The sequence below is a fragment of the Protopterus annectens genome, chromosome 1.part1 (genome assembly GCF_019279795.1).
Source record: "Protopterus annectens isolate FY-2018-M chromosome 1.part1, PAN1.0, whole genome shotgun sequence".
Taxonomy (NCBI): Eukaryota; Metazoa; Chordata; order Ceratodontiformes; family Protopteridae; genus Protopterus; species Protopterus annectens.
The window spans coordinates 527,797,521-527,825,278 of record NC_056726.1 but is presented as its reverse complement, the minus strand read 5'-3'; positions in this window follow the sequence as shown (position 1 = coordinate 527,825,278).

Below are 27,758 nucleotides of genomic sequence, written 5' to 3'. Positions count from 1 at the left end.
ACCGTACCTGCACCACCACAGGATCCTGGAACCAGCAAACTCTCTTCCGTGAATTGGTTTTTCACAAAAGTTCATTTTAAGATAAATGCACTTTCGTGAAATTGCATTTTGTTGAAATGTAAATGGAGGAACTGAATATCGATGAATCCCTTTTTGGTTGACATTTGTTTAGACAAAATTTAGTCGACTACGGAAACGGTCGACAGGTGTGCAAGAATACACAATTCCCGGGGTTGGGAAATATGTTCTTTTCATAGCATTGTGCAATCTCGGAGTTAGTATATATAATTAGCAGGGGGTGTAGGTGGGTTCAGAGTGACTTGCCCCCTTGCAAAAAATGATCTTTTATGCTGTTTTTAAAACCTGTGTTTTGCATGCGCTGTGATTGTTGCTCATTGCATGCGTAGGTATTTTTAATGTTAACCTTTTATGGTCAACATTGTTAACGGCGACATTTGGGTGTTTCAATGAAATTTAGTACATACACACGCACACACACACACACACACCCATATATATATATATATATATATATATATATATATATATATTTTTTTTTTTTTTTGAAATATATGTAGGTATACTTCATTGAGACACCCATTAATTGATCTTTCAAATGTTGACCACACAACATCATCAATGCCAATATCGACAAGCTACTGCACATGTGTTGAGAAACAATCGACGCATGCAAAATTTAAAAGAAAAGAAACAACAAAAACATAATTTTTTTGGAGGGACAAGAATGCATGGTACGAGAATATCATAAGCAGAATATCTGCCTCCTACATATATGCCTGAGTTTTGATATGTTAAAGAACTGCATGAAAACACCTACCCAAAACACAGAGGACAGGTGCCTTAGTGCCAAACATGTCCCACTAAGGATTCTACAACAAACTTTTATATAGAAGCAGAACTGCATAGATAACATAAGTGAACAAATCTGCATTATATGACCTAGTACAAAGAGGACAAAACCAGCAGTTGATTTTAAGTTGATTGGGTTTTTGGAGTTTGTCTCTCCATGCCTTCTTTCAGAATGGGATTTTGCTCAGTCAGACTAGCCTAGTAAACAAATCGAATGAATGAATGTATGAATAAATAAATAAAAGTTCATCAAAATAATATATTTAAGTTATGAAGCAGCAGTGAGTACCAATGGTGTCAGCTTCTTAGCTGACATTTTCTTTAAATGTTCCACATTTTGCCCTTTGGTTCCACATTGTGAGAGTTAGTATGCCACATTTTGGAGATGGAAAGTTGAGAGTTAAGCTCTACAAATTATGAACAATGTCTGGTCATCAGCATCCTTAACTCTCAGCTAAAAATGTCTTTAAACAGTATAAGTTGAATTACACTTTAGTTCCAAACAGAATGCATTTAACCAGTCCCACAATGATGTTGCCAGAAGTTTATGCATATTAGAAAGCAGATTAGAGTATGCCTTCTATTTCTGTGCAGGCAGTCACTGCCTTATGTTAGTGCCTTTCATTTTCAGTAAACACATTCACATTAGTCATATGAGCATTCACAGGAAGTGCTTTCAAAGGTCAGAATCAGATTTGCAGCATAAGTATCAAGTCTGGATTCTTGTAAAGTGCCCTGCATGGCACTGAAGCATGGGTCAGACCTCCAACTGGCTGAAACACTCATTTGTCACTATTTGTTTCCCCTGACTTAGATAAATATACTTATAAAGTAAAACAGAAATGTAGCTGTGACACCTTTTGCATATTACGCTACCCAGGTGACAGAAGGATAAGGGGAAGAGTGAAGGAATGAGCAAGTGATATCAAGCTTATCTTTTTTGGGGAGGGAGTAGGCACATACCAGATTATTATTTGTTCACAGAAGCATATACTTCTAAGAACTGGGGACTTAGCTTGGCTTCCCCCTCCCAAGGGTGGTGGTGCAGAAAGACCATGGATACACTATACTGCTCTTGTTCTATTGGTCTCAGAAGAATGAAGTGGCCAAATTAGAGAACCAGTGGGGCTGTGAGGAAGAGGACACAGGAAAGGGACACAGTAATTAGAAATAATCCTACGAGTATGTCATATTATAAGTTAAACAACTTTTTGTATAATCTTAGACATTTCATATGCTGCAAACAATGGTGGCATAGGATAAAAAATGATCGGACAAGCATCTTTCAGTACTGGATGTTTTATTGCACATATAAGACAATATTAACATGATATAAGAGCTGTGCTGTTTATAATCAAGTTTGTTTAATAGTCTTGATAAGACAGAACATGTGAGGCAAAGCAAGTTAAGTGGCCAGTGGTCTGCTTTTTGTTTTAGGAAGGGGATGTAGGTATAAGGAATTACAACAAAACCTGTAGTGGAGACCATGGTTCATTTAATCAAGACTCCTACTGCTTTCAGATTCTCAGAAAGCTATGCATGATAATGTCCTCAGCAATGCAGTTATATATCACCAAGCACATCTAAGATGCACACAAAATTGCCAATGTCTTCAGTGTCATGGTATAGTTCACCATCAGCCTATGTGTCCTGGCCAACATTAATTTGCTTTGCCTATCTGAGCTTTATGGACCCGTCCATTAGAGAACTGAGATTAGTGGGATTAAGCAATAAATAGGGAAGCAGCCATCTCTGCAGCAGAAAGAAAGAAAGTGATAATACATAATTTTGTATCAAGAATGAAAAAAGTTTGTGTCTGATACATTAACAAGCAAAATTTAAACACCCTGATGTACAAACAGTCTTACTGACATTTACCGACTTCCAATTAAAGGTGAATGCTTCTATTTCTTCATTAGGCCTCTGCAGATCATTTGTGATCAAAAAGGTTTCAAGAGCTCTGGCATTTTAGATGAAAGCATTCACTTTTAATTGAAAATCAATAAATTCAGTAAACTTGCTCAAACACCACAGTGCCCATGTTTTGCTTTTTAGTAGCTCTGACTTCCTTTCTGGAGTATCAGCACTCTGCATTTCTTTTATTGTAATCTCTCTGATGTTGGATCATTATCAACACATGACAAAGAAATGCCTATAATAGAAAATCTGAGCAGAAAAATACTGAAAGTTGTATATGTCACAAGACTACTTTTTCCAAACTACATGCAATTTCATAACTAACTGCATATTGTTTTCTATAGATTCCCCACCCTACCTGACAGATTTGAAAGCTCCTGTCCTCTGACCAGAGATCATTCATTGCCTAAGGATGGTGATAGGTTTCTCCCACAGATGTGCTGGGGTTAGAGCTATCTACATGTGCCATCATCCAGGCAAACTTTGGGGCAAACTTTGGGGCATTTGATGAGCTCACCAGCATCCTGACCATGAAAACATTTTGTATGAATGGCCATACCCCTCACCTTGGGAAGTGATGTGGACACCTACATTGCTGTAAGGAACCACCTATTCTCCTCCACTTTACATCATGCACCTTCACTCGTAGCCATCAAGGGCCACTGTTACTGGTTTGGATGACGTGTCCCCATACCAATCTCCACCACTATGACTCCATTCTCTACTATTTATTAGGAGATTATGTCTAGAAGCAGCTAAGACCATTCTGTAAGACTGCTTGTATATCAGGGTGTTTATGTTTTGCTTGTTAATGTATCAGACACCAACTTTTTTCATGCATGAATATATTCCTGCTGATAATGCTTTACAAACTGCACATGGACTCAGACCAGTATGCATTGAAAAGTTCAGAGGGGATGTCAACTGTCATGTGACAGTGAAAGCAGTAGCAGTACCCTGTGTCTCTTTGTCACCTGCGTCCCAATGCTGTGAACTTCAGTTCAGTAAGAGATATGCCCTAAGTAAAACTGCATGACGTTTTGCTTTTGTTAGACAATGGTGTTCTTACCCGAGGGAGAAAGTGATAAATCTAAATATTTTATTTTAAATGGTTTGAATGGCATTTTTGTTCTTTTTTGATGTAGCAACTGTAAGTGATATGCCACTTTCTAACTGTGAAAGAAAGACTCCTTTACCTGTGGTGATCTGCCTGACTAGGATATTTTCTTTATTCGGAATATGAGGTAATTTATTTTCATTCTAGTTTTGTCAGAGTATATATTAAAGATGAGGGATGTGTTCAGCTATATTCCTTGACAGCTAAGGGAAGTGACATTTTCGGAAGTATGCTCCACAGTTTTGAGTCGGTGAGTTAGTGAGATTAGATTTATTCTGCTGTTATTGGTATTCCCAGATTAGATTGAAACTAGCCCATTGAGATCAAAGTTTTACCCTTGCAAACAAATTTACATAATAAAAATACATTGAACATGCCACTAGAGATTAATACTCTGTCTCTTGTTCCGAAGGTATGATGTCTAGAAAAATGAATTCATGAACTTCAATGTGTGAAATGCCGAGTGGTCTCCTCTGTCTTAATCCTGAAAATATCTGTGAAAAAAAAAAAGATATGGAGTACTGTTTTCCTAGATGTTCTTATGGCACTAGTACCATTTGCACTCAGAAGGTAATTAAAATCTCCAATGAGTATTACATGCCCTTAATCAAATTGTAAGGGGCTGCATTGCACATTTGGTCTGTGACGTCCCCAACTTCAGATGCAGATACATGAATGTCAGGACAGCCTGTATATCAATGACTGATCCCTTAATATTTACAACAGTACCAGTTCAATCTGTGTAACTTTGCTCAGAAATAAATGCCAGACATGAAATTCAAAGTGTATAACTACTCACCTTCTTTTACCAAAGGAGTGTGAGTATTATTACGACCTTGAAACCAAACTTCTCTAACTTAGCTTTTGCGTCTAAGATGAGATTCTTGTAAGAAGATAAGGTCCAGTGCTTAAGCTGCCAGCCATTTAGATATGCTTGATAAAGCTGTGTAGCTCACTCATATTTAAGGAAAGGATCTCCATTTAATATTTCAGAAGAAATGGCTCAGAACAGCAAAAGCATCAATCAACACATCATTTACTTGCATTGCATCACTAAAGAACAGATCAAAATAAAATACAGAAGATCTGTAGATATAATTCATCTGTCTAATAAAATCTAGTTTGAAGTTACTTTTGGCTTTGAGAGACAAGACAGCAGGATGCAAGGACAAAGGCAGTTACCATTTATTATGAAAATAACACAAAAACATGTTAAGTATGTACAAGAGCAGCCAAGCATAATATGAAACGACAACCAATGTGAGACAGTACAGTGAATGCAAAGTATGAGCTCCTTTGACAAAAACATTGACTAGCACGTGCCCCAATCAGAGGGCACAGACATTTGTAAGTAATGAGTAACATATAGTCCAGAACTATGAATGATAAAGAAATGAAAATATGCTGGTTATCTCAAGGGAACTTGCTTGGATTTAAATCTGCTGACATTACAGTAACTGCATAGATTATGTTCACATACAGTATTCAAATTCATGCTTTGTTACCAGAAGCTAGACTAGAATTTACATTTTAGCTGCATCATGTCCAGAAGGATTTACAAATCTGAATCTCAGAAGTATTCATTCCCACCAAATGCCAAGTTTTAAATTTTGCATATAACTTGTAAGATAATGGTAAGGTAATGATAATAATATTCTAAAATAAATAAAACTTATTTAATTAAAGTATATTAAACTATTAAATGTACTCTAAACATGCAGCATATAACTGGATGAATTTTAATCCGGCTTTATTTGCCAGGTTGCAACATCAAAGAAGCAAATATAAAGACTCACACAGGTTCACAGGTGTTTACTAGGCTAATGACCACAAGGGCCTTTTTAAGCCCAGCCAGGCTCCCCAAATCTCTGACAGGTTCTTGTACCCTTGATAAATATAAGTAGGGGCTTGAGAGATGAAGCATTTGCTGGCTTCCTGAGTCCATTAGAGACATAGGTGCCAAACCAAGGATGAATTTCCTGGTCCTATCCAGTTGTCCAAGTTACAGTTGATTTGGGTTAGGGAGGAACTCTGCTTCACATGAATGGGGAGCCTGTTCCAGAGAAGAAGTAGGCTCTGAGAATGAGATACATATCTGCCTCTCCAGCACGTCCTATGTATATCATAGGAAAAGTTTAAGTCTTTAGAACAGATAATTCTGGTGCTGTTTGTTTTGCAGATATACAGGAGGTCCAACAAAGTCGGATCTGGCAATACCATGTATGCCAGGCATAGATCTCCCCACAACAAGCCTGTCTGAGACAGAATACAGGGATAGGGCCTTAAGGTGGTCTGCATAGGGCATGCTGCTTATGCTCCATATTCTTTCAGTGTGGAACCACTGTGAAGGTTCCAGTTGGTGAATATGCCTAGTTAAGTATAACAAAGGTAGCACTGTATGCAATAATAGGTCTGATGAATGCTGAATACAGTGGAACAATAGCTTCCTTCGACCTAGATACCATACCTTTGCATATAGGTTGCACAGCATAGCTTGATTTCTTCACTATTGTAGACATGTTATAGTCAATGGCTAGATTACACTGTGTCTCCAAGGCCCTGACTACTGGGTCAATTCTTAGGTGTGTGTTGTCAATATGATAGTTACCAGGGGTGGATGACTTCCTGAAAGATAGTATTACACATTTCTTGGCATTTAGTTTAAGTCCATGGCTCTGACACCAGTTATTTATCTGTGTCAGCCCTTCCTGGAGAGCATCTGTGTCAGTTGGAGATTCAATGACAGCTCCTAATTTGCAATCATCTGCAAATTTACTTAGCCAAAGGCCATTGACATTGGCCTTGACTTCAGAGAAGTAAATGCCAAAAATGAGTGGTCCCAGGACTGATCCCTGAGGTACTCCACTTTTGACTGGCCTGTTTGTAGAGGTGGATTCCCCAATTCTAATTTCCTTGGTCTTGTCTGTGAGCCAGATGGCTATCCATCAGGTGATATAAGGGTCTGTACTTAACCTCTTGAGTTTGTTAACAATGCCAGAGGTGAGTATTGTGTCAAATGCTTAGGCCAGGTCAAGGTAGGCAGTGTGAACCATTTTGTCCTCTTCCATTGCTTTTGATGACCTTCTCAAAGAAGTCTACCAAGTTGAGTAGGCATGACCTGCCCTTGATGAAACCAAATTGGGTTGGGACCAGTGTCTGGAGGTTTCCTGTCATTATTGATCATTTCCATGCTAATTCTTTCCATGGCTTTGCATGTGAGACTAGTGAAACGTATGGGTGTGTAGTTTCCAGAGTCTGCAGATGGCCCACCTTTGTGCAGGGGGATGACTGCTGCTGTTCTCCATTCATGAGGCACAAAGCCTGTTTGGAGGCTACTGTTAAATAGCAATTCCAGATGGCCCAATAGATCATGTTTAATGCTATTTATAAGGCATCCTGGGATATTGTCTGGGCCCACTGATGCTGCATCCTTAGTCTTAGAGAGAGCATTAAAGACCTGTTCCCTAATGATAGCAGACGGAGTTGCATTTGATGGTATATACTGAGGGTAGGTTGTGGGGGAGAAAGGGGTAAAGTTGGAGCTGAATTTGTCAGCCAGTAGGTTTGCTATATATTCTGTCTCAGTATAGGTGGTTCCATTAACAATTAGCTCTGCACATGATTGTGTATTGCCTTTGAGGTTGGGGACATAGCTAAAGAAGGCCTTGTGGTTGTCCTTGGCCTGGGAGGCCAACTTTACCTCAAATTTGGCTTTGGTAGACATTATTTATCCTCTGAGTTGTTTGTTTAGTTTGATGATAGTACTTTTATCCTACTGGGTGATGCGCTTACTAATTTTTGCTATGATTTTCTTCCTTCTGTTATACAGCCAACTGATTTTGTGATTCCACCAGGGTGGCTTGTTTTTTGAGTTAGTTCTGTACTTCTTCCTGGTGGGTACAGCTGGCTCTGTGCAGCTATTAACATGCTTGTATATGGTTTCAGTGAACAGTTATGCATAGTCAGCAGTGTTCTCAGGATCTATGGGGGCTTGAAAGTTTGCCAGGTTATCCTTTCATAGTAGGGAGTTACCCTTATAGTAGTTCCTGAATATTCCAGGGTTAGCTGGGAGTCCAAGTTTTATTTTTATTTCAAAGGAGACCATTTTGTGGTCTGACCTTACCAGGGAAGGCATTACAATATGGGTGTGCAGCAGTCTCCCATATTAGTGAGGATCAGACCTAGTATGGTTGCATGCCTGATTGGTGTATTGACAATCTGGTCCAGAGAGCTTGTGTTTACAAAATCCAGGAATCTTTGTGCCTATAAGTTTTGTGTCATATATAATTACCAGTTAATAGTGAGGTAATTAAAGTCACCCATGAATATGGTGTTGGGTTGGATGGTGAGTGTTTCCAGTAAGTTTAAATACATGGCATGGTTTTCTTGGGTCATAGAGGGGGACCTGTAGTTTGCAAGGAAGTGCTATAGGATTTTGCCTAAGGTGATGTGAACGTGGAAAAGCTCAAGTGCATTGTCTTGTTTGACCAGTCTTGAGATATATTTATCTTTGATGTAAATCAAGACACCTCCACCTTTAGTCCCTGTCTGTGTAGTAGTTTGTCTAAACGTGTGGAATGCATTATAACCTAGCATTGTTGGTGTGCTTGCCACTGCTTTAAACCATGTGTCAGTGACTGCACAGACATCAACATTCGCTAGGATGAAGAGAGCTTCTAGGGAGTGGAGATTTTTTTGTTTAGACTCCTAGCATTGAGCAGTAACACCTTTAGATTTTCTTGGTTTTGATTTGCTATGTTGGAAGTACTTTCAGTTTGGCATTACCTAAAAAAGGCACCATGGGGGAAGGACTAATATTCAAAAGCCTAGAGAGGAGAGATGCTGACCATCCTGGCAAACCACAGTGGTCTGTTGACCATCTTCTTCCATGCTGATGAATATTGCACCCCTTTAGAATGACACCAGAAACTAAGCCAACTATTAGTCAGTCACCTTTTGCTTGTATTGCGGCATCATCCTTGGAGAAGATAAAATGCTGATCAATGCTAGGCTCATATCAACCCTGGGACACATATTCTAAGTGGTCCATGATGTCTCTCTTCATATAGTCTAGGAGGTATGTCTCAGGTTATTTACACCAAGATGGGCTACGACTGTGTTATATTTTTCCTGTGGTCCAATGACCTGAATGTGTGTATTGTGACAGATCCTGGACCCCGATTAGCAACTGACCATAACTTTCTCCTTACTCAGCCTGGTGAGAGGAACATCAGTGTGTCTCACAATGGAGTTTCCAATGACTGGAATGTTGGATTGTGTGGTGGATTGCCTTATGGGCTTAGAAAAAGAGGCTCCATGAGATGTGGATGCATGTGCATTCAGGGCTGCTGAGGGTGTTTGTTATGTGTAATCCATCTAGGAGGTCTTTGAGGTTTAGGAAGGCTAAATTTAAGTGCCTCAGCATATGTGGGTTTATGTATCTGCTTTGAATTGTGTGTGAAGGGTGCAGTGTGTGTACTACTTACAACCTTATTGACATTAGGAGTGCCTTCATGTGAGAGCCTTGCCTCCAGTGACATTGTGTAAATAAATCTCTCACATACCATATCAGTTTGAAAAGTAAGTGGTTGCTACTAAATATGAAACAATTTATACATTGGCTCAGGATGTCCTTATTCACCAAGCTGGTAACAGAGAAAATGGGAAAGCTCATATCCATGGCAACAGAATCTTATTTACTGATTAGACAGTTGAAGTGAGAATATAAAGTAATGTCAGTAGTATCCGGTTTGCAGCTCTGGGAGTTGTGCTGTGTGCTTTTACAATAAAAATTTCAAATCAAGGTGTCTGCATCTCTCTAGGACACTACCAAATAGCTGAGAGGAAACTAATAAGTAGACCCTGATGATTTACAGATGAAGTATTTAAGCAGATATTTTGAAGTTAGAAGCAAACCAGGCAGTACTTACTGAAAAGAAAGCATTAGTTAGCTAAGAATGATGAAAAGGGGGGAATCACATGAATGGCTACTGCCTGGCTACTGCTAGTACTGGTCCCACCATAGCTTCATGTTGATGGGGTGCAATGCTCTTTTGGTTCTTCTCTCACCAGAAGCAAAACAATATCACCAATCCCAAGATGATAGGCAGTCCAAAGGCTCTTTGGTGATCCACAGTCATGTCCTGGATGATGCAAGGATCTGTAGGCTTGTTGTAGCCTTTTCCTGGTAGATGCCTTGAATAGCAACCAGATCAATTAGGAACGTCAAGCACAGACATTCACTGCCCATTCAGAAGCAGTCAGGAATCATGCAGAGGTTACTAAAAAAGATAAGAGGGAGTGTAAAGGCTAATAATATATAATCCCAGTGTCTATAATGAAAGAGCTACATAAGGTGAACTCCTCCACAGATCACCATGAGTGTAAGTAATGTTGATAGGTTAATGTGCGGCTACAGGCCAGATACGTCAGTCACAAGATGCGATATGGAAAGAAAAGTCACCACTGAAAGATGGTAGACATGTGGAAGTTGCAGTCTTCCCTGATGAATGTCACAGTAAACAAGGTATTGAGTATTGCTTGGACTAAATGATCACTTATCCAAGAGGCAGCCTTTTCAGTCAGTCACTGTACAGAGTAAGTGAAAGCCTCTTCCTTGAATTACCCTTTAGGCACCTTGCAGTGTGTTCAGCATTACACGCATAGGCTGATATCATTATCACTAACAGTAGGCTGATATCACTATCATTAACAGTAGGCTGATATCACTATCACTAACAATAGACTGATATCACTATCACTAACAGTAGGCTGATATCACTATCACTAACAGTAGGCTGATATCACTATCACTAACAGTAGGCTGATATCACTATCACTAACAGTAGGCTGATATCATTATCGCTAACAGTTGCTTTCACTACCATGATGATACTGCCATTCAGCTGTCAAACTGGCAGAAAGACATCCTATGAGAATTGCTGCTTTAGTAGGAATTGCCTTAAATTCACGTGTCTCTCACATAGCCTATTAATAACAAATAGTTTAAATAAACGTGCACAATTTTTAGTTCCAAACTTAGTGTAAAACACACTTGATGTATCCCACACTTAAGGCACTGGCTGTGCGGTTAGACACTCACAACTGCAACCAATGCCTCCTGCATTCATCTTAGCCTGTCATGATGTCCCCCCACCATTTTCTTGCCATGCTGATGTACATGATGTATGGAAACAGGGCACTGCATGTCACTGTCTCAAACAGTGCCTCCACAAGATAAGAACAGGTCTGCCTTAACATGTATATTCAAGGCACAGTCCTCAGACAGCATTTACTACAGCTTTCAGTGCTATCCTTATGGTGAGAGACCACCACCATTATAATATTCAGGGCCTGCTGGATGTCTTGTTGCCATTCCATAGAGTGAATAACAGTGTACACCTAGACCATTTGCGCCACTATTGTGGTATAACTGGTGTTGTACTACATTATTTTGCCTCTGGCCATTCTGGGAGTACACAGAAAGTAATATGTAGGGTCAGTTACCTCTGTATCCTAATCCCTCCAACTGATGCTGCTATACAAGCAGAGACCCTTTTGGTCCACTTTCAGAAGAGGAACCTTTTCTCTTCCTCACCCCCAAGAAGCAGACACACAGAACTCTAACAACACCAACATGTAACAAGTACGTCAAACTCACCTTCTAAGAGTCCATATTGATGAAAACTTAAATAATAATCATCACATAAAACAAGCAGTAAAAACATTCATCAAAATCTAGGTGCACTCTACAGAGTCAAACAATACTTCACAGATAATACCAGATAAAATATTGTTCAATCCCTTCTTATTCCTGCGTAATTTATGCTGCTCCCATCTTGATTAATCTACAATCCACTCAACTCTCACTCTTGGAACAGAGCTCCAATAAGGTGATAAAAGTTGCCATCAATCATCCTTATAAGATGCATTACTGTCTGGCTTTAAAAAAAAAAAGTTCAGTGGTTAAAGCTAAAGCATTACCTTACACTTTCCCAATTAGTCACTACCCATAAACTCATCTATTATCCATACAGATGCCTAGTTTGAAATATATTCTTCAACTTTAGAACCCAGTAGACAGTTGAGATCCACTGATAAAATCAGAAGGCATTTTTTAGTTATGTTCATAATCTGAAAAGCACAATGCAGCAACACTCTAAGTTGATTGTAAACAATGTTGCCTACACTGAGGCTGAAGATATAGCAAACCTACAGGCTTATAAATGTAGCTCTAATTTTATCCCTCTATCCCTTCCTCCTACCCCTCAATATATACTTGAAACTGGCTCATCTCCAGCTATCACACAAGGCCAAGTCCTAAAAGTGTTACCAAAAGTTAAAACTACTGCATCAATGTGAAGCACAATTTAGTCACACCCCTAACAATATTGTTAATTCTTGGCCTCCATACAGGTTTTGGACCAAGTGAATGGACAGCAGCTGCAGTCATTCCCCTGCATAAGGGAGAACCCTCCTCAGACCCAGGCAATTACAGACCCAGTAGTATAGCTAGGGTGGGGCAAGAGGGGAACTGCCCCAAGTGCAAAGTGTTGGGGGGCACGATCAGCTGATCCCGACTGATATTTAGTGCAATACTGACTTTTAAAAGTCAGCAGTTTGCTACACTTTAAAAGTATAAAAAAAAAAATCTTTTTTTTTTAACTAAAACTGAGTGCTGTGTCACTCTGTGCAGCCAGAGATGGTATAAACTGTAGTAACTGTCTATTACATTTGTAGCAAGCAATTTGCTAAAGGTTAAACAGAAAAAATAAAAAAAAAATATATGAATGCCACAGTGCTCCATGCAGCTAGGACATAAAATGTAGTAACTGTTTGCTACATTTCTAGCAAGCAGTTTGCCACTCTTTAAAAAAAAAAAAAAAAAAAATATATATATATATATATATATATATATATATATATATATATTTTTTTTTTTTTTTAAAGTGAAATGTGAGAGCTGAATTGCTCCTTGCAGGCAGGTGTAAGCTGTGGCAAACAGTTTAAAAGAAGAAACACTGTATTTTTTTGTAATAAAATATATTAAAGGAAAGTTAGGGGCAGGGCACACAAATGAAACCTGAATAGCTGGGGCAGGAGGGAGGGGAAGCATGTTATGCACCTGGCCAGCTAGTTGGTATACGAGGAGAATGAATGCCTTTTTTCTGTTTTTTTGCTGATGGTCTGTGTAGATGTAACTGTAATAAGCAGATCAGTTATAGTGTATAACAGTTGCACTGAAGTGCTTTTTTTGCTCTTTACTTGAAGAGATGAGGGGGTGGGCGCTGGTTCATAGTACCAGCTCAGGGCACAAATTACGCTTCTGCACAGACCCATAAGTCTGACCAGCCTCATAAGGAAAGCCATGGAATGACTTATCATAGAAATAATCAATCACGACACAAGGAACCTCACAACACTATACCCTTCTCAGTTTGGATTCATTAAGTGCAGGTCATGCTTTCTCATCTTGGTGGATTTTTTGAAAAGGTCACCAAAGCAGTGGATGAATATCTCACAACTTTTTAGAGCAAGAAATCTGGACAAAGCCTAAAATAATAAGGGACAAAGGTCCAAAAATAGGGACAGATTTTAAATATTGCTCTTGTAAACTTAGTAAATTGCTAATACAACACAATTTGTGTTAGGGTGCATCTTCTGAAAGATATGAAGTTTGAAACTCAAATGTATATAATTATTTAGTGACTTCAATCCTCAATGATGTACCAGAAAACCAGAAATTTTATTAGGAACAGAGAAAAATATGAAGAAAAAATCTGGACATTCTGCAAAAACGGTAAACACCACACACTTCAACCTGGCCCAAGCTTTTGACACAGTTCCCCACTCAAGGGTTTATTTCCAGATTATTTAGCTTTTCTACTGTGCCTGTGTCACCTGCTGGATTGCCAACTGGCTCACAGCTAGGATGCAGATAATTAAAATAGGGGAAACTACATCTACAAAGTGGCCAGTCACCAGTGGAATCCTGCAGGTTCTGTGCTGGGACCTTTTCTGTTTGGCATCCACTTTTCTGAAGTAAAAGCCAACACCAAAGGGCTCTATATGACTAAGTTTACAGATGACTGCAAGCTAGGAACAGTCATTGAGTCTCCAAAATGACTTAGCAATCCTTCAGGAAGGTCTGTCTTAAATAAATAACTGGTGCCAAAATCATGAATTGAAACTAATGCCAAAAAACACATTATTGTATCCTTTGGGAAGTCATCTACCCCAGGGAACTACCACATTGACAGTATGCCCTTAAGACTTGACACAGTTGTTCAGGATTTGGGAATTTCTGTGGACAGTGACCTAACGTTTGACCAACATGTGTCTCTTGTCATCAGAAAAACTTTCTATATTGCTTTCGCTGAAGGCAATTAAGTCTGAAACTCATGCATCTGTCATTATTTACTGATTGCAATCCTCACTGATTTGCCAGAAAAAAAATGTTACAAGGAACAGACCAACATATGAGGCAAAATCAGAGACATAATGCAAACTTAGGTACTGATGAGAGCATCTATGCTGGCCCTGCCACATACGTATGTACATACATTGTACACAAACACAGACATGACCTTCAAATACAGACACCTGTATAACTGGCTGTACACCACAGAACTTTGACTGTGATCAAATAAATATGTGTATATATATATATATATATATATATATATATATATATATATATATATATATATATATATAAATGTATCTTCTCAGTTCACTATTGTCAGACTACAGTGTGAAACTCATTCCATTCCCACAATTCCCTCATACCTCTTACTCTGTTAGCTCTGTAACCAGTCAGGAGGAGAAGGAAACCACACTCACTACAATTCCAGTCTCACATAGACCTACCATGACAGCAAACCAAACACATAAACACACAAAAACATACTTGGAGGCTCTAAATAAAAATCTGCCTAAGCAGCAGAGACCGCCAAAGCAGACACCCAAGCAACCACTACCTCAAAACAAAACACGTGCAACACATAGCTCACAAAGCCTGTGTGCCAAACAGTCACAGCCCTTAATGCTAAACAACACACCTGATACACTTGTAATAGGTGACTCTATCATCAGGCACACTGACGTCCCGCTCACCAGGCTGAACAAGGAGAAGGTCACGGTGAGCTGCCTATCGGGCGCTAGGATCCGCCACATAACACAAGCACTCAGGTCACTCCAAGGCAAGTACAAATATGACTCAGTCATTGTCCATGCTGGTGTGAATGACCTGAGACGTACCTCCCTGGACTACATGAAAAGAGACATAGAGGAACTCTCTGAGCATGTAGCCCAGGCCGGTATGACCCTGACCTGGAGTAGCATCTTACCCTCACAAAGAATGATGCCACAGTATGAAGACAAGATTATCAATTTCAACAATTGGCTTAAGTATTGGTGTCATTCAAAGGGGATCCAATGCCTATCAGCCTGGGATGACATGCTCGACAAGCCACGATGCTTTGCTAGGGATGGCTTGCACCTGTCACCCCTGGGCTTTCGGATATTGGCAAAGGCTCTTGCTACCCCCATAGTGCCTTTTTTAGGCAAGGCTCAAAAGACAAACCCACCTCCATAGGTATCACAAGGGATAAGAAACTAAGAGTAATGCTACTCAACGCCAGAAGTCTAAACCTCAAGATGCATGCACTCGAAACTCTCCTTAGCATGGAGAACATCGATATCTGTGCAGTAACAGAAACCTGGTTCAAGGCTCTCGAGAGCACCCCAGCACTACCAGGTTATACCTCATACCATGCTTTTCGGCCCCAAAACTTGGACCGAACCACAAAAGGAGGGGGAGTATCAATATTCGTCAAAGATACCCACACCTCCAGGTTGGTGGCACAGCACAAAGCATCAGAGACTATCCATGTGCAACTAACAGTGGATAAAACTGCCTTCCAGTTTATAGCCTGCTACAAACCACCGTCCCAAACCCAGGAACCCCACTCGGCCTTCTGAGAACACTGGAAAATATGAAGGTCTCTCCAAACACCATTATATTGGGTGACTTCAACTACCCAACCATAGACTGGGAGCATTACTCTAGCTCCAACACCCTAGCCCAAAGGTTCCTAGAATTTATCAACTCAAATGCTATGGAACAACTTGTTACCACTCCCACAAGAGGTGAAAACATACTGGACCTGATCATCACCAACATGGGGACTCTATGCTCCAGACCAGAAGTGTATCCCTCAGTGGTAAGATCAGACCATAAACTAATCTCACTGGATATTCACATCCCGACCCTACCCCATGCCCAGAAAACCACAGTGAAAAACTTCTCTAAAGCAAATTTCACACTCCTCAAAACTGAGGTGGAATCCTTCAAAGCCCCCGGGCCTGTGGATAATACAGCCCAGACCACAAAATCCTTTATAAACGCATTCTATGAACACCTTCAGGAATGCAAGGATCATGCAATTCCAAATAAAACCAAGACCCAATCCTCCAAAGGCAGACATCCTGTCTGGTGGACCCCAGCCATAAACAAACTATACAATAGAAGGAGGAAGCTACTACATGACAGAGCAAAATCCCAAAAAGGGAAGGCATCTCTGATCAGTATTAGCAAAAAACTACAGGCACTCATAAAATTGTCTAAGGCCAGCTTCGAGAGAAAAATTGCACAGGACACTAAGAATAATCACAAGGCTTTCTTTAGTTATGTTAGGAACCTGGGTGGGAATTCCCAGATATGCTCAGAATTAGTCCAAAATGACAAAAAATACACTGAACCCACAGACATTGCCAACATCCTAGCTGACAGGTTCAGTGCAAACTTCTCCCCACCAAAAGGGCTAATATCTATCCCAGCAGAGTGCTGCCCCCCTGACATCTCAGATGCTCAGGTAAGAGCCGCCCTCTCCAAAGCAAGAAACACAGCATCAATGGGACCAGACGGTGTCCCGGGCTGCGTCCTACATGAACTCCAAGAAGAGCTAAACCCAAACCTAAAACTACTGTTCAATCTCAGCCTTACTACAGGATATGTACCCAAAGAGTGGCGTACAGCAACAGTGGTCCATCTCCACAAAGGTGGTGCCTCAACGGATCCTGGAAACTATCGCCCCATAAGTCTCACTAGCTTGGTCTGCAAAGCTATGGAAAGGATCGTCATGGACCTTACAAATAAAGATATTGGGGACCTACAGACACTGGATCCTACCCAGTTCGGCTTTGTTAAGGGCAGATCCTGCCTCTTAAACCTGGTTGATTTCTTTGAAACAGTCACCAAGGCCATTGACAAGGGGAAGGTGGTCCACACAGCCTACCTGGACCTCGCAAAAGCCTTCGATACAATACCCCACTCGGGCATTATAGATAAGCTCACCAGCTTAAATATAAACCCCTATGCCACTAGATGGGTTGCAAACTGGCTCAAGGACAGAACCCACATGGTTAGAATAGCTGGAGCCATGTCAGACTCCAAACCAGTTACAAGTGGCGTCCCACAAGGCTCAGTCTTGGGACCTCTCTTGTTCGGTATATATTTCTCGGAGGTACAGGCCAACATGGAAGGACTGTGGCTGACCAAGTTCGCAGATGACTGCAAACTGGGCACCATAATCGACTCTCCAGCCGACACAAGCATCCTTCAAAAGGGCCTCATAGAAACAGACAACTGGTGCCAGAGCCATGGCCTCAAGCTAAACGCCAAAAAGTGTATAGTCATCCCCTTTGACAAAAACAAAGTGCCCACAAATTACCACATAGGTGGTAATCCATTAAGTACAGAAGAAGTAATTAGGAACCTGGGGACCCAAGTTGATAGCAATCTCTCATTTGACAACCGCATGGCCAAAGTGGTTAGAAAAACATTTTATATAGCCCACCTAATCATGAAGGGATTCACATCTAGATCAGGGGAGGTCATCGTGCCTCTTTACTCATCCCTCATCAGGCCCATAATTGAGTACAATGCCCTTTTTGGGATGTACCTTACCAGACACCTGCAGCAACTGGAAAGACCCCAAAAGTACCTCACCAAGAGGATCAAGGGGCTCAAACAGATGCCGTATGCTGCCTGGTTAAAGAAACTCCAGCTCTACTCAGTGGCATACCGCCTGCTCAGAGGCGATCTGTGCCTGACGTATAAAGCCATGTCCAACCCGGAATTAATGGACATGCTGCATTTCAGAAAATCCAAATCCCATCGAGCTACGCGCTCGAGGGACTTAAACCTCAGCACTGAAATAAATAGGACATGCTGGAGGGACAGATTCATAACCCAGAGGCTCCCTTCACTCTGGAATAAAATCCCAGTCCAGGTTAGGCAGAGTCCCTCATTGACTCTCTTCAAGAGGAATCTTGATGAGTGGATGGGAGATCGTAGGTTTACCCCAGGTATCACTTCTGTGTCACTGTTAGACAGAGGCACAGTATACTAACCTCGAAAAAGGGCATAGCAAAATTAATTTAAAATGGGTGGCGAAAGCCATACACACTCTGGCTAGGCTTATAAATGCCCTAGGGCAGATAGCCTAGTATGAACCTATGAACCTATGAATTAAGGAAAAAGTTAAAACATAACGGGTGTAAAGGATATAGATCAGGGAGAAGTACTACATTGCTCTTATTTTATCTGCTTAGAAAGGCATGAAGGCTATTAGGTCTAAAATTCAAATGTATGTCATTATTTAGTGATTGAAGTAGTGATTCATTTGCTAGGAAAACACAAACTTTACAAGGAAGAGACCAAAATAAGATGCAAAAATAAGACATTCTGTGAAATCATGCCCAATTGAGATACCTTCACATATTGCAAACATATATAAGACATGCACGCACACACGCACTCATACACACACACACACACACACACACACACACACACACACACACACACACACACACACACACACACACACACACACATGCACACACATACACATAACCATCAATTAAGAGGCTGAGAGGTATGTATGGGAGGTGAATTGGCTGCAGTCAAAGTTGGTGGTTACTGTGACTGTACACCACCAAACTTTGATTTGATTGTGATCAAATGAATGAATGAATGAATGAATAAATAAATAAATAAAGGACACAATGGACTGCATCTTCTTTGCTAAGGGCTATCAAAATACAGTGTGCAGTTTACACCTCCACATACCTCTCAACCTCTTTGTTCGAGAATTAAAGAGAAAGCTAAAATATTTTTTAAACAAGAAACATCTTTATTCAATTATCACATATGACAAAGGCAATCATACATTTATATAAATGAAAACAAACCACAACATAATTTTAGTTGCAAACATTATACATCACTTATAATCTATGCAATCATTGTCCATCAAACATTACATAGCTCATTCAAATTCTGCCTTCTTTTACACTTAGGTTCATAGGCTCATAGGTGTGTACTAGGCTAATGGCCCTGGAACCTTTACAAGCCTAGCCCATAGGATTCCCCTGGCATCGTGCCACCCGACTTTAGTTCCCAGTGCCTTTGTCGAGTAAAGCCATTGGAGCGATCCCTGGGGTGAATTTTCTATTTCCCATCCACTCATCAAGATTTCTCTTGAAGAGGGTCAGTGAGGTGCTCTGCTTGACATGCATGTGCAGTCTCTGGGTTATGAACCTGTCCCTCCTGCATGTTTTGTTGATTGTGGTAATGAGGTTGAGGTCTCTAGAGCGTGTGGTGCAGAGGGATTGGGATTTCTTTAGATGTATCATTTCTAACAGAACTGGGTCAGACATGGCTTTGTAAGTCAAGCAGAGGTCGCCTTTAAGTAGGCAATATAAGACAGAGAATAGTTGGAGTTTTTTAAGTCTGTCGATATAAATGTTTAAGGCCTAGGATCCTCTTTGTGAGGTACTTTTGCGGCCTCTCCAGTTGTTGCAGGTGTTTAGTGAGGTACATGCCAAATAGGGCATTGTACTCAATGATTGGCCTAATGAGGGAAGGTTAGAGGGAGACACTGACCTCTTTCTTCCTGAATGCAAAACCCTTAATAATGAGATGTGCCACATAGAAGGACTTTCTGACCACAGTGACAATGTGGTGGTCAAAAGAGAGGTTGCTGTCAACCTGTGTTCCCAGATCTCTTATAATGCTTTCTGTGTTCAGCAGACTACCATTGATGTGGTAATTCATGGAAACTGGGTTTTTCCCAAAGGGGATGACGACACATTTTTTGGCATTCAGCTTAAGGCCATGGTTCTGACACCAGTCGTTGGTCTCAGTAAGGCCTTTCTGTAGGATGTCAACATCACTTGGGGAGTTAATAATAGCTCCCAACTTGCAATCGTCTGCAAACTTTGTCAGCCAGAGTCCCTTCATGTTGGCCTGGACTTCAGAGAAGTAGACACCAAACAGGAGAGGACCAAGGACCGAACCCTGTGGGACTCCACTCATGACTGGTTGGCAGTCTGACTTAGAGTCAGCTACTTTTACACTGTGGGTTTGACCCTTGAGCCAGTTTGCAACCCACCTAGTGATATAGGGGTTGATCCCTAGCTTAGTGAGTTTTTCTATGATTCCTGAGTGGGGAATAGTATCAAAGGCCTTGGCCAGATCAAGGTAGGCTGTATGAACCACCTTGCCTTCATCCACAACTCTGGTGACTGACTCGAAGAAGTTGACCAAGTTGAGCAGGCATGATCTACCCTTCACAAAACCAAACTGTGTGGGTTCCAGAGTTTGGAGATTCCCTACATCCTTGTTTATTAGGTCCATGGTGATGCATTCCATAGCTCTGCATATCAGACTCGTCAGGCTAATGGGGCAATAGTTCCCAGGGTCTGTAGTCACTCCTCCTTTGTGGAGAGGCATAACTGTTGCAGTGCACCATTCCATAGGGGCAAAGCCTGAGGTGAAGCTGTGATTAAACAGGGCACACATGTGAGGTGCCAGTTCACTCTGTAGTTCATGTAGAACACAGCCAGGGATATTGTCAGGTCCCATAGAAGCTGTATTCTTGGCCTTGGACAGTGCTGTTTTAACTTGTGCAGCAGTAATACTGGGTGCCTGGCAATCTACTGGTATTGTGACTGGTCATTTTGGGGGGAGAGAGGGGTAAAGTTGGCACTGAATCTGTCAGCCAGTATATTGGCAATATCTGTTGGCGCGGTATAGGAGGTACCTTTGTGCAGTATCTCAGAGCAAATCTGGGTATTGCCGTGGAGATTCCTTACATAACTATAGAAGGCCTTGTGGTTGTCTTTACTATCTGCTGCAATTCTGTTTTCATAGCTAGCTTTAGAGGATTTGATGAGGGATCTCAACTTTTTGTTGAGGCTGATAAGGGAGTTTTTCCAGTCTTGGGACTTCACCTTATTCTGCATCAGTTTCCAACTTCTGTTGTAGAGTTTGTTTATGGCAGGGGACCACCAGATTGGCTTCCTTTTTTGGAGGAGAACATCTTGATTCTATTGGGTATGGCGAGATCCATGCATTTGTGTACGTGTTTGTACAGTGCATTGGTGTATGATTTGGTGGTCATACAATTATTCTCCATTTGCATGGGTGCCGTGAAGTTAGGCACCTCTGTTTTTAGGAGCCCAAAGTTAGCTTTGTAGCTTTGGAGAAGTTTTTCATAGTGGTTACCTTTGCGGGGGGGGGGGGGTTGGGAGGAATGTGCATTTCCAAGGTGATTAGTTTGTGGTCGGATCTAACCAGGGAGGGGTTGACTATTGGTGTAGAGCAATGGTTACCCATGTTAGTAATGACCAGGTCAAGGCTGTTGCTACCTCTAGTGGGGGTAAGAACGAGCTGGTCCAGGACATTGGAATTAATGAATTCCAGGAAACATTGGGCAAGTGTATTGGTACATGAGTAGTTTTCCCAGTTAATGGAGGGGTAGCTGAAGTCACCCAGTATGAGAGTGTTAGGTTGGACCCTAATATTCTCCAGGTTGCTTAGGAACATGGAGTGTGAGTCTTGGTTACCTATAGCAGGCTATGACCTGAATCGCTGTCTTACCCAATGTTTACTGCACCTGATGTATCTCAGATGCGTTATGTTGGGCTACCAGTCTGGAGGTGTGCGCATCCTTTATGAATATGGAAATACCACCATACCACCACCTTTGGTGCTTCAGTCCAAGTTCTGGGGCCGAAAGGTGTGGAATGAGTTATAGCCTGGTAGTGCAGGGGTGCTTTCTGCTGCCTTGAACCAGGTCTCTGTTACAGCACAAATGTCGATGATCTCCATTTTAGGAAGTGCTGTGAGTGAGTGCATTTTGAGATTTAGACTTCTAGCATTGAGCAGCATGACCTTCAGATTTCATTTGTTTGTAGCTGTTACAGTGGTAATTTGGTCTTTGGAACACTGCCTAAAAAAGGCACTATAGTGGTGGCAAGAGCCTTGGTCAGTATTCAGAAGCCTAGTGGTGACAGATGCAGGCCATGTCTGGCAAAGCATTGAGGTCTGTCAATCATGTCATCCTAGGTAGATACATACTGGATCCCCTTAGAATGACACCAGAAACTTAGCCAATTGTTGCAATCAATCATTTTCTGCTTGTACTGTGGTATCATTCTGCATGATGGTAGGATGCTGCTCAGGGCTAGGGTTATACCTGCCTGGGTTACATAATTCGAGAGCTCCTCCATGTGTCTTTTCATGTAGTCCAGGGAAGTACATCTCAGGTCATTCACACCCACATGTACAATGACAGAGTCATATTTGTACCTGTTGTTGAGGGACCTGAGTACATGCATTATGTGGCAGATCCTGGTGCCTGACAGTCAGCTGACTGTTACTTTCTCCTTATTCAACCTAGTGAGTGGGATATCAGTGTGCCTCACTATCAAGTCATCTATGACTAGTGTGTTGGGCATACTGGTTTGCCTTAGGGGCTTTGGTTGAGGGCACACTGTTTAGGAGAGTTATGTGTCTCGTGATTAGTGTTGTGTTGTGGTGGTCAAGTGCATTTCTGTCTTGGAAGTCTCTGCTGTTTAAGTAGATTTTTATTGAGAGCCTCCATGAAGGTGGGTGTGTGGTTTGTGTTTTTATGTGAAGGCAGTGCTTGTGTGTGTTCTGGAGGGCTATATGTTCCATGTGGTGTGGTGCAAGTGTTGACCTTCTCCTCTTGACTATTATGGTCTTGGCTGAAGAGTACGTGGCTTCCAATTTGGATATATATAAGTGCATCTCTCACAAGTCTGAGTGCTGGGAGGTAAGAGGAGAGGGTTGTCAGTATAAATGAGGCAGTTGCTACTTTGCCTCAGGATGCCCAAGTTCACCAGGTTAATAGGAGAAAGCAGAAGGAACTGACCTTTAGACATGCCTGGAGGGGTCAGCATTAATGATAAGTATTGGAGCTGTTTCCTTGTAGAACATTTAGTGCTGTTACCACTTTTGTGTGCTACAATAATTACTACAAGAAGACTAGTAAAGTGCTAGACTAATAAACTAGTAAAAGTGCAGGAGAGGAGAGAACTAGCAGATCTAAGGGAAAAATTGAAGAGCAGAATTTGGCACCACTCAGAAGCTTACAAACAGTCCTGGATACAGCAAATATGTATCTGGACTAGACAAGTTACCGGAAAGGCTAATTTAAAGGACATGCAACACAGGCCTTTAAATATTGTTTTAAAAAAGGAATTAATTTAATTTTTAATTTTAAGGAATTTTAATTTAAAGGAATTAATGGAAAAAAGGAAGCCTGTTCAAAAGGCCAGGAGGCCAGGTACCTACAAATGTGGGGCATGTGCACAGTGTATACACATAACAAATATTGTTAAGGTATGTATCAATAGTAGGAATAAATATGTTCATAGTACATGTCATAGTAAGTGTAACTCCAGTGGTTTGGTCTATCTGGTATCCTGTGAGGCATGTTGTGCCTTTTATATAGGGAAGACTGAAAGACGCCTGAAAAGGCGGATTTATGAACATTTTTATGATATAAGTAAAAATAATGATAAGAATGCCCTGTATAAACATACACAGGAATGTGCCAAAGCAACTTTTTTGTTTTTTGTACTGGAGGTTGTTCCCAAAGATATTAGGGGGAGTTTGTGGGAAACCCGTCTTGAATATAGGGAGATATATTGGCAGGTATTTTTGGATGCAGGAAGGCACCCTGGTCTGAATGAAAGTATTTCACTTGCACCATTATTAAAATTAAGAGCAGCTAAATTATAAAGTTTTTTTTCCTGTTATCAGCCACTAGAGGGTAGCTTTGCACAAGTTTTTATACATTTATTCTTTTAACTGTGTTAAAATGTGAATTTTTATAAATACATTTATATATATATATTTTTATATATATTTATTATATATTATACATACACATATTTATTAATTTGATATTTATTGTTAAACAGTTATTAAATGTCATTTTTAAATTATGTTTTTAAACTATTTGTCCTTACATATATATTTATTCCATTAATTGATGCAAAGGTTTTATTGGTCAATTAGTTAATTATTTAATGTGAGGAGTTATATAAGTATGTGTATTTTTGTGGACTGTGTTATCTGATGAAGTCTGAGGACGAAAACGTATTGTGTGTTGTCAGCGTTAATAAAACTTTGTGAATTACTACTTTGTGGTTGATGACAGCTTTTTCCAAACTCTTGGTTTGGTTATTTGGTTGTTCTTGGAGGTTTTTTTCCCCTTTTTTCTTGGTTACTGGAAAGGCAGGAAACAAGTGCAAATGCAAGCTTTTAAACCAGAAAGTTGAAAGAGATGGAAAAACTGCCCAAACGGTCAATAAACTACAATTTCTGGGTCAGAAACCACTCTTCTTGTGGTAGATAGGCTACCTAGTGCTTACCACTCCCACTGATAAGCTAGAAGGCTTCCCTCCAACAGGAGCTTACAAATAGTCCTGGATACAGCAAATCTGTATCTGGACTAGACTAGTTACAGGAAAGGCAGGAAACAAGCTTAGAATTTTTTTTTTACAGAAAAGCAGCTAAAACAGCACTTACAATTCAAGTACAGTGCAAACTAGCACACTTGAGTGTGTAGCAGTATTAAAGCAAATACAGTTTAAATAAATGCAAATTATTCAAAATCTATTCTGAACTGAATTCCGTTGTTTTATTCAACTTTGAACAGTTACAAAAGTGCTAGAAAATATACTTAGCTGAGAAACACACTCAGTCAGAACACAAGGAGATTTTAGCAAAGTTTTTTTTTTTTTTTTTTAAAGTGGAAAGGGAGAAAGGAAGAGTAGAACATAATTCAGGGTTAATAATCTAAGTGGGCTGGCCTTCTCAAATGTTCTCTTTGTATTAGATAGAATGAGCTAATGACACTAGGCTGGGAGGAGTGTCCCAGATCAAATTTACAGTTAGGGAGGGCAACTGCAAAGCCACCAACTATAACAACACTACAGGAATAGGGTGGGGGAGGGAGAAAACCAGTTTCAGATCAGATCAGAAAACAAGGCCAGTAAATATATAAATAATTCAGTCAAGCAAAAATTAAGACAGTACAGAACTATGAAAAGTTAAAAAGTGCCCAAAATATACTCATCAGCACTATATTTCCAGATTGTTTGAGAAGCACTCTTCAGTCAGAACACAAGGAGATTCTAGCAATGGTATGCAGGAATTTACAAACAGGGACTATTTTTATATCAGCAAGAATTGAAACAATCAGATAACACAAAATCTGTTAGACCAGTTTTATCAACCTTTAGAACACCACAGGAATGGGGGGCGGGGACCAGTTTCAGAACAGATCAGAAAACAAAAAAACAATGCCAGTAAACATATAAATAATTCAGTCAAGCAAAAATTAAGACAGTGCAGAACTCTAAAAAGTTAGAAAGTGCCAAAAAATATTCTTATCAGCGCTGTATTTCCAGATTGTTTGAGAAGCACTCTTCAGTCAGAATACAAGGAGATTCTAGCAATGCAAGTGCCTCTGCCCATTTCATTCAATGGGAACATTCAGCATCCTTAATTCAAAGTAACAAACTCTAGCTAAGGATATTATACTACACTATTAAGCACTATATCCTTTAAATCTGACTTACTATGGACTTTTATTTCTTTTATAGCCTTATAGTTGTGTACAATAGCTGAGTTGAAGTTCTAACATAGGAGTATAATTCACTGATTGTTTTAGCAGGTGGATCCACTATGTTTGCCCTTGTTTCACTCAAGCTTATTCCACTCTCATACCCTACCCCCAATTTCTACCCATCACTCCTTACTCTACATTTATTCTGCACCATACCCCACCCCATAACAGATTTGACCACTCAACACCAGGATAGCTCAAAACCCCTCCCCACAATATAATTACTTAATCTCTTAATCATCTTAGACTTTCTCTCACCCATCACAGCCAAACCATACCAGGTTTGACAACTCAATGGCAAGACAATTAAAAAATTATTTCCCACAATATATTACCTAATCTCTTAATCATCTCAACCTCTTTCTGTATGTCCCAGACAACCTCTATCGTTTTACAACACCCCCAATCCTTCACGTTTCCATCTACTTTTCGATTTAAAAGACTTTTTCTTAAACTCTAGTCCTATACCACCTCTCCCCCAATCAGTAACTCTTGTATACAAAATGCTGCTCCTTATATTATTCTCTCATATTCAAGTACTGACCTCTCACTTAACATGCTATCACTTTCCCTTAAGCTACACTACCATAACCCCAAACAACAGCCTCCTACTTAACCTAAACAAATATAATAACTAGTCCTCTTCAGTCTCTCCACTGCTCTCTGTCTTAAATACAGAATATTTCACTGTGATCATACCCCCCTCAAATTAAAACATCTATTCATACCCAACCTTAAGAAGTATTCAGAATTTCTGCTTCTGCATTCAAAGGTTCAATGTATGGGGACACACACCTAAACCCTGGCCCTACTAATCTAAACCTAGACCTGAATACCACATGTTTCTGCAAGCATCATAACAGCCCAGACAACTCCTCTCCTTCAGCTACAAGCTGACCCTTTTCTAATGCAGACTTTACTCCTTTTACCACCCAATTAAGTTCCCATTCACAGACATACCATTCTCCCATTCTATCAAGCACAACCCCAGCTAAAAAAAAAAACTATGTCTGGTAACATTAAATCTTTGTAGTATTTGTAATAAAATTACAGATCTACATTCCTGGATAGCACTCTATTCCCCAAAATATCTTAGCCATCACTGAAACATGACTTAAATCCAGTATGAAAGATACAGAAATACTACCTCCAGGCTGTAGTATTATGAGGACTGACCAACCCCACAAAAAGGAGGAGGAGTCACCCTACTGTACACAGTTCCTTTAACCTCTCCTGTTTCAACTTCATCCTCAAATTTCACTCAGCCAAAATACTCATAACACTTTTAAAGCTAAACTCCAAAAAAAAACATTCTGTATTATTGTAATCCCCCCCCCCCCCGACTGGAAACAATGTACCCATACTGGAAGATTTCCTCTGCTGGGTATCTAGTACTATTACTTATAAACAAATCATTTTGGGTGATGTCAATATTGATTGACAAAATGTAACCTCTGACGTCCATCATCCTGCAAAAATGTATTTGGTCTGATTCAATTAATCACAACACTTACTAGATACAACAAAAGTAATGAGGCACAATTCATGATTTAATTTTAGTCTCATACCACAGTAAATACACTGTCAGTGTAACCTATCCTAACTCCCTAAGTGACCATCTCCCTGCATACACACAGATGCATGACTCATCACCCCAATACCCATTAACTTAAGCCAACCAGGAATCTCACAAAAATTTAACAAAGACTTATTCAACAGTATCCTAAGGTCCTTCAGCTAGTCTATACTAAAAACACTCCCATTAGATGGTGCAGGTACAACTTTTAATACCATTTTTAAACACTCAAAATAACATTGCCCCGCTATGTATAAAAAGAGTA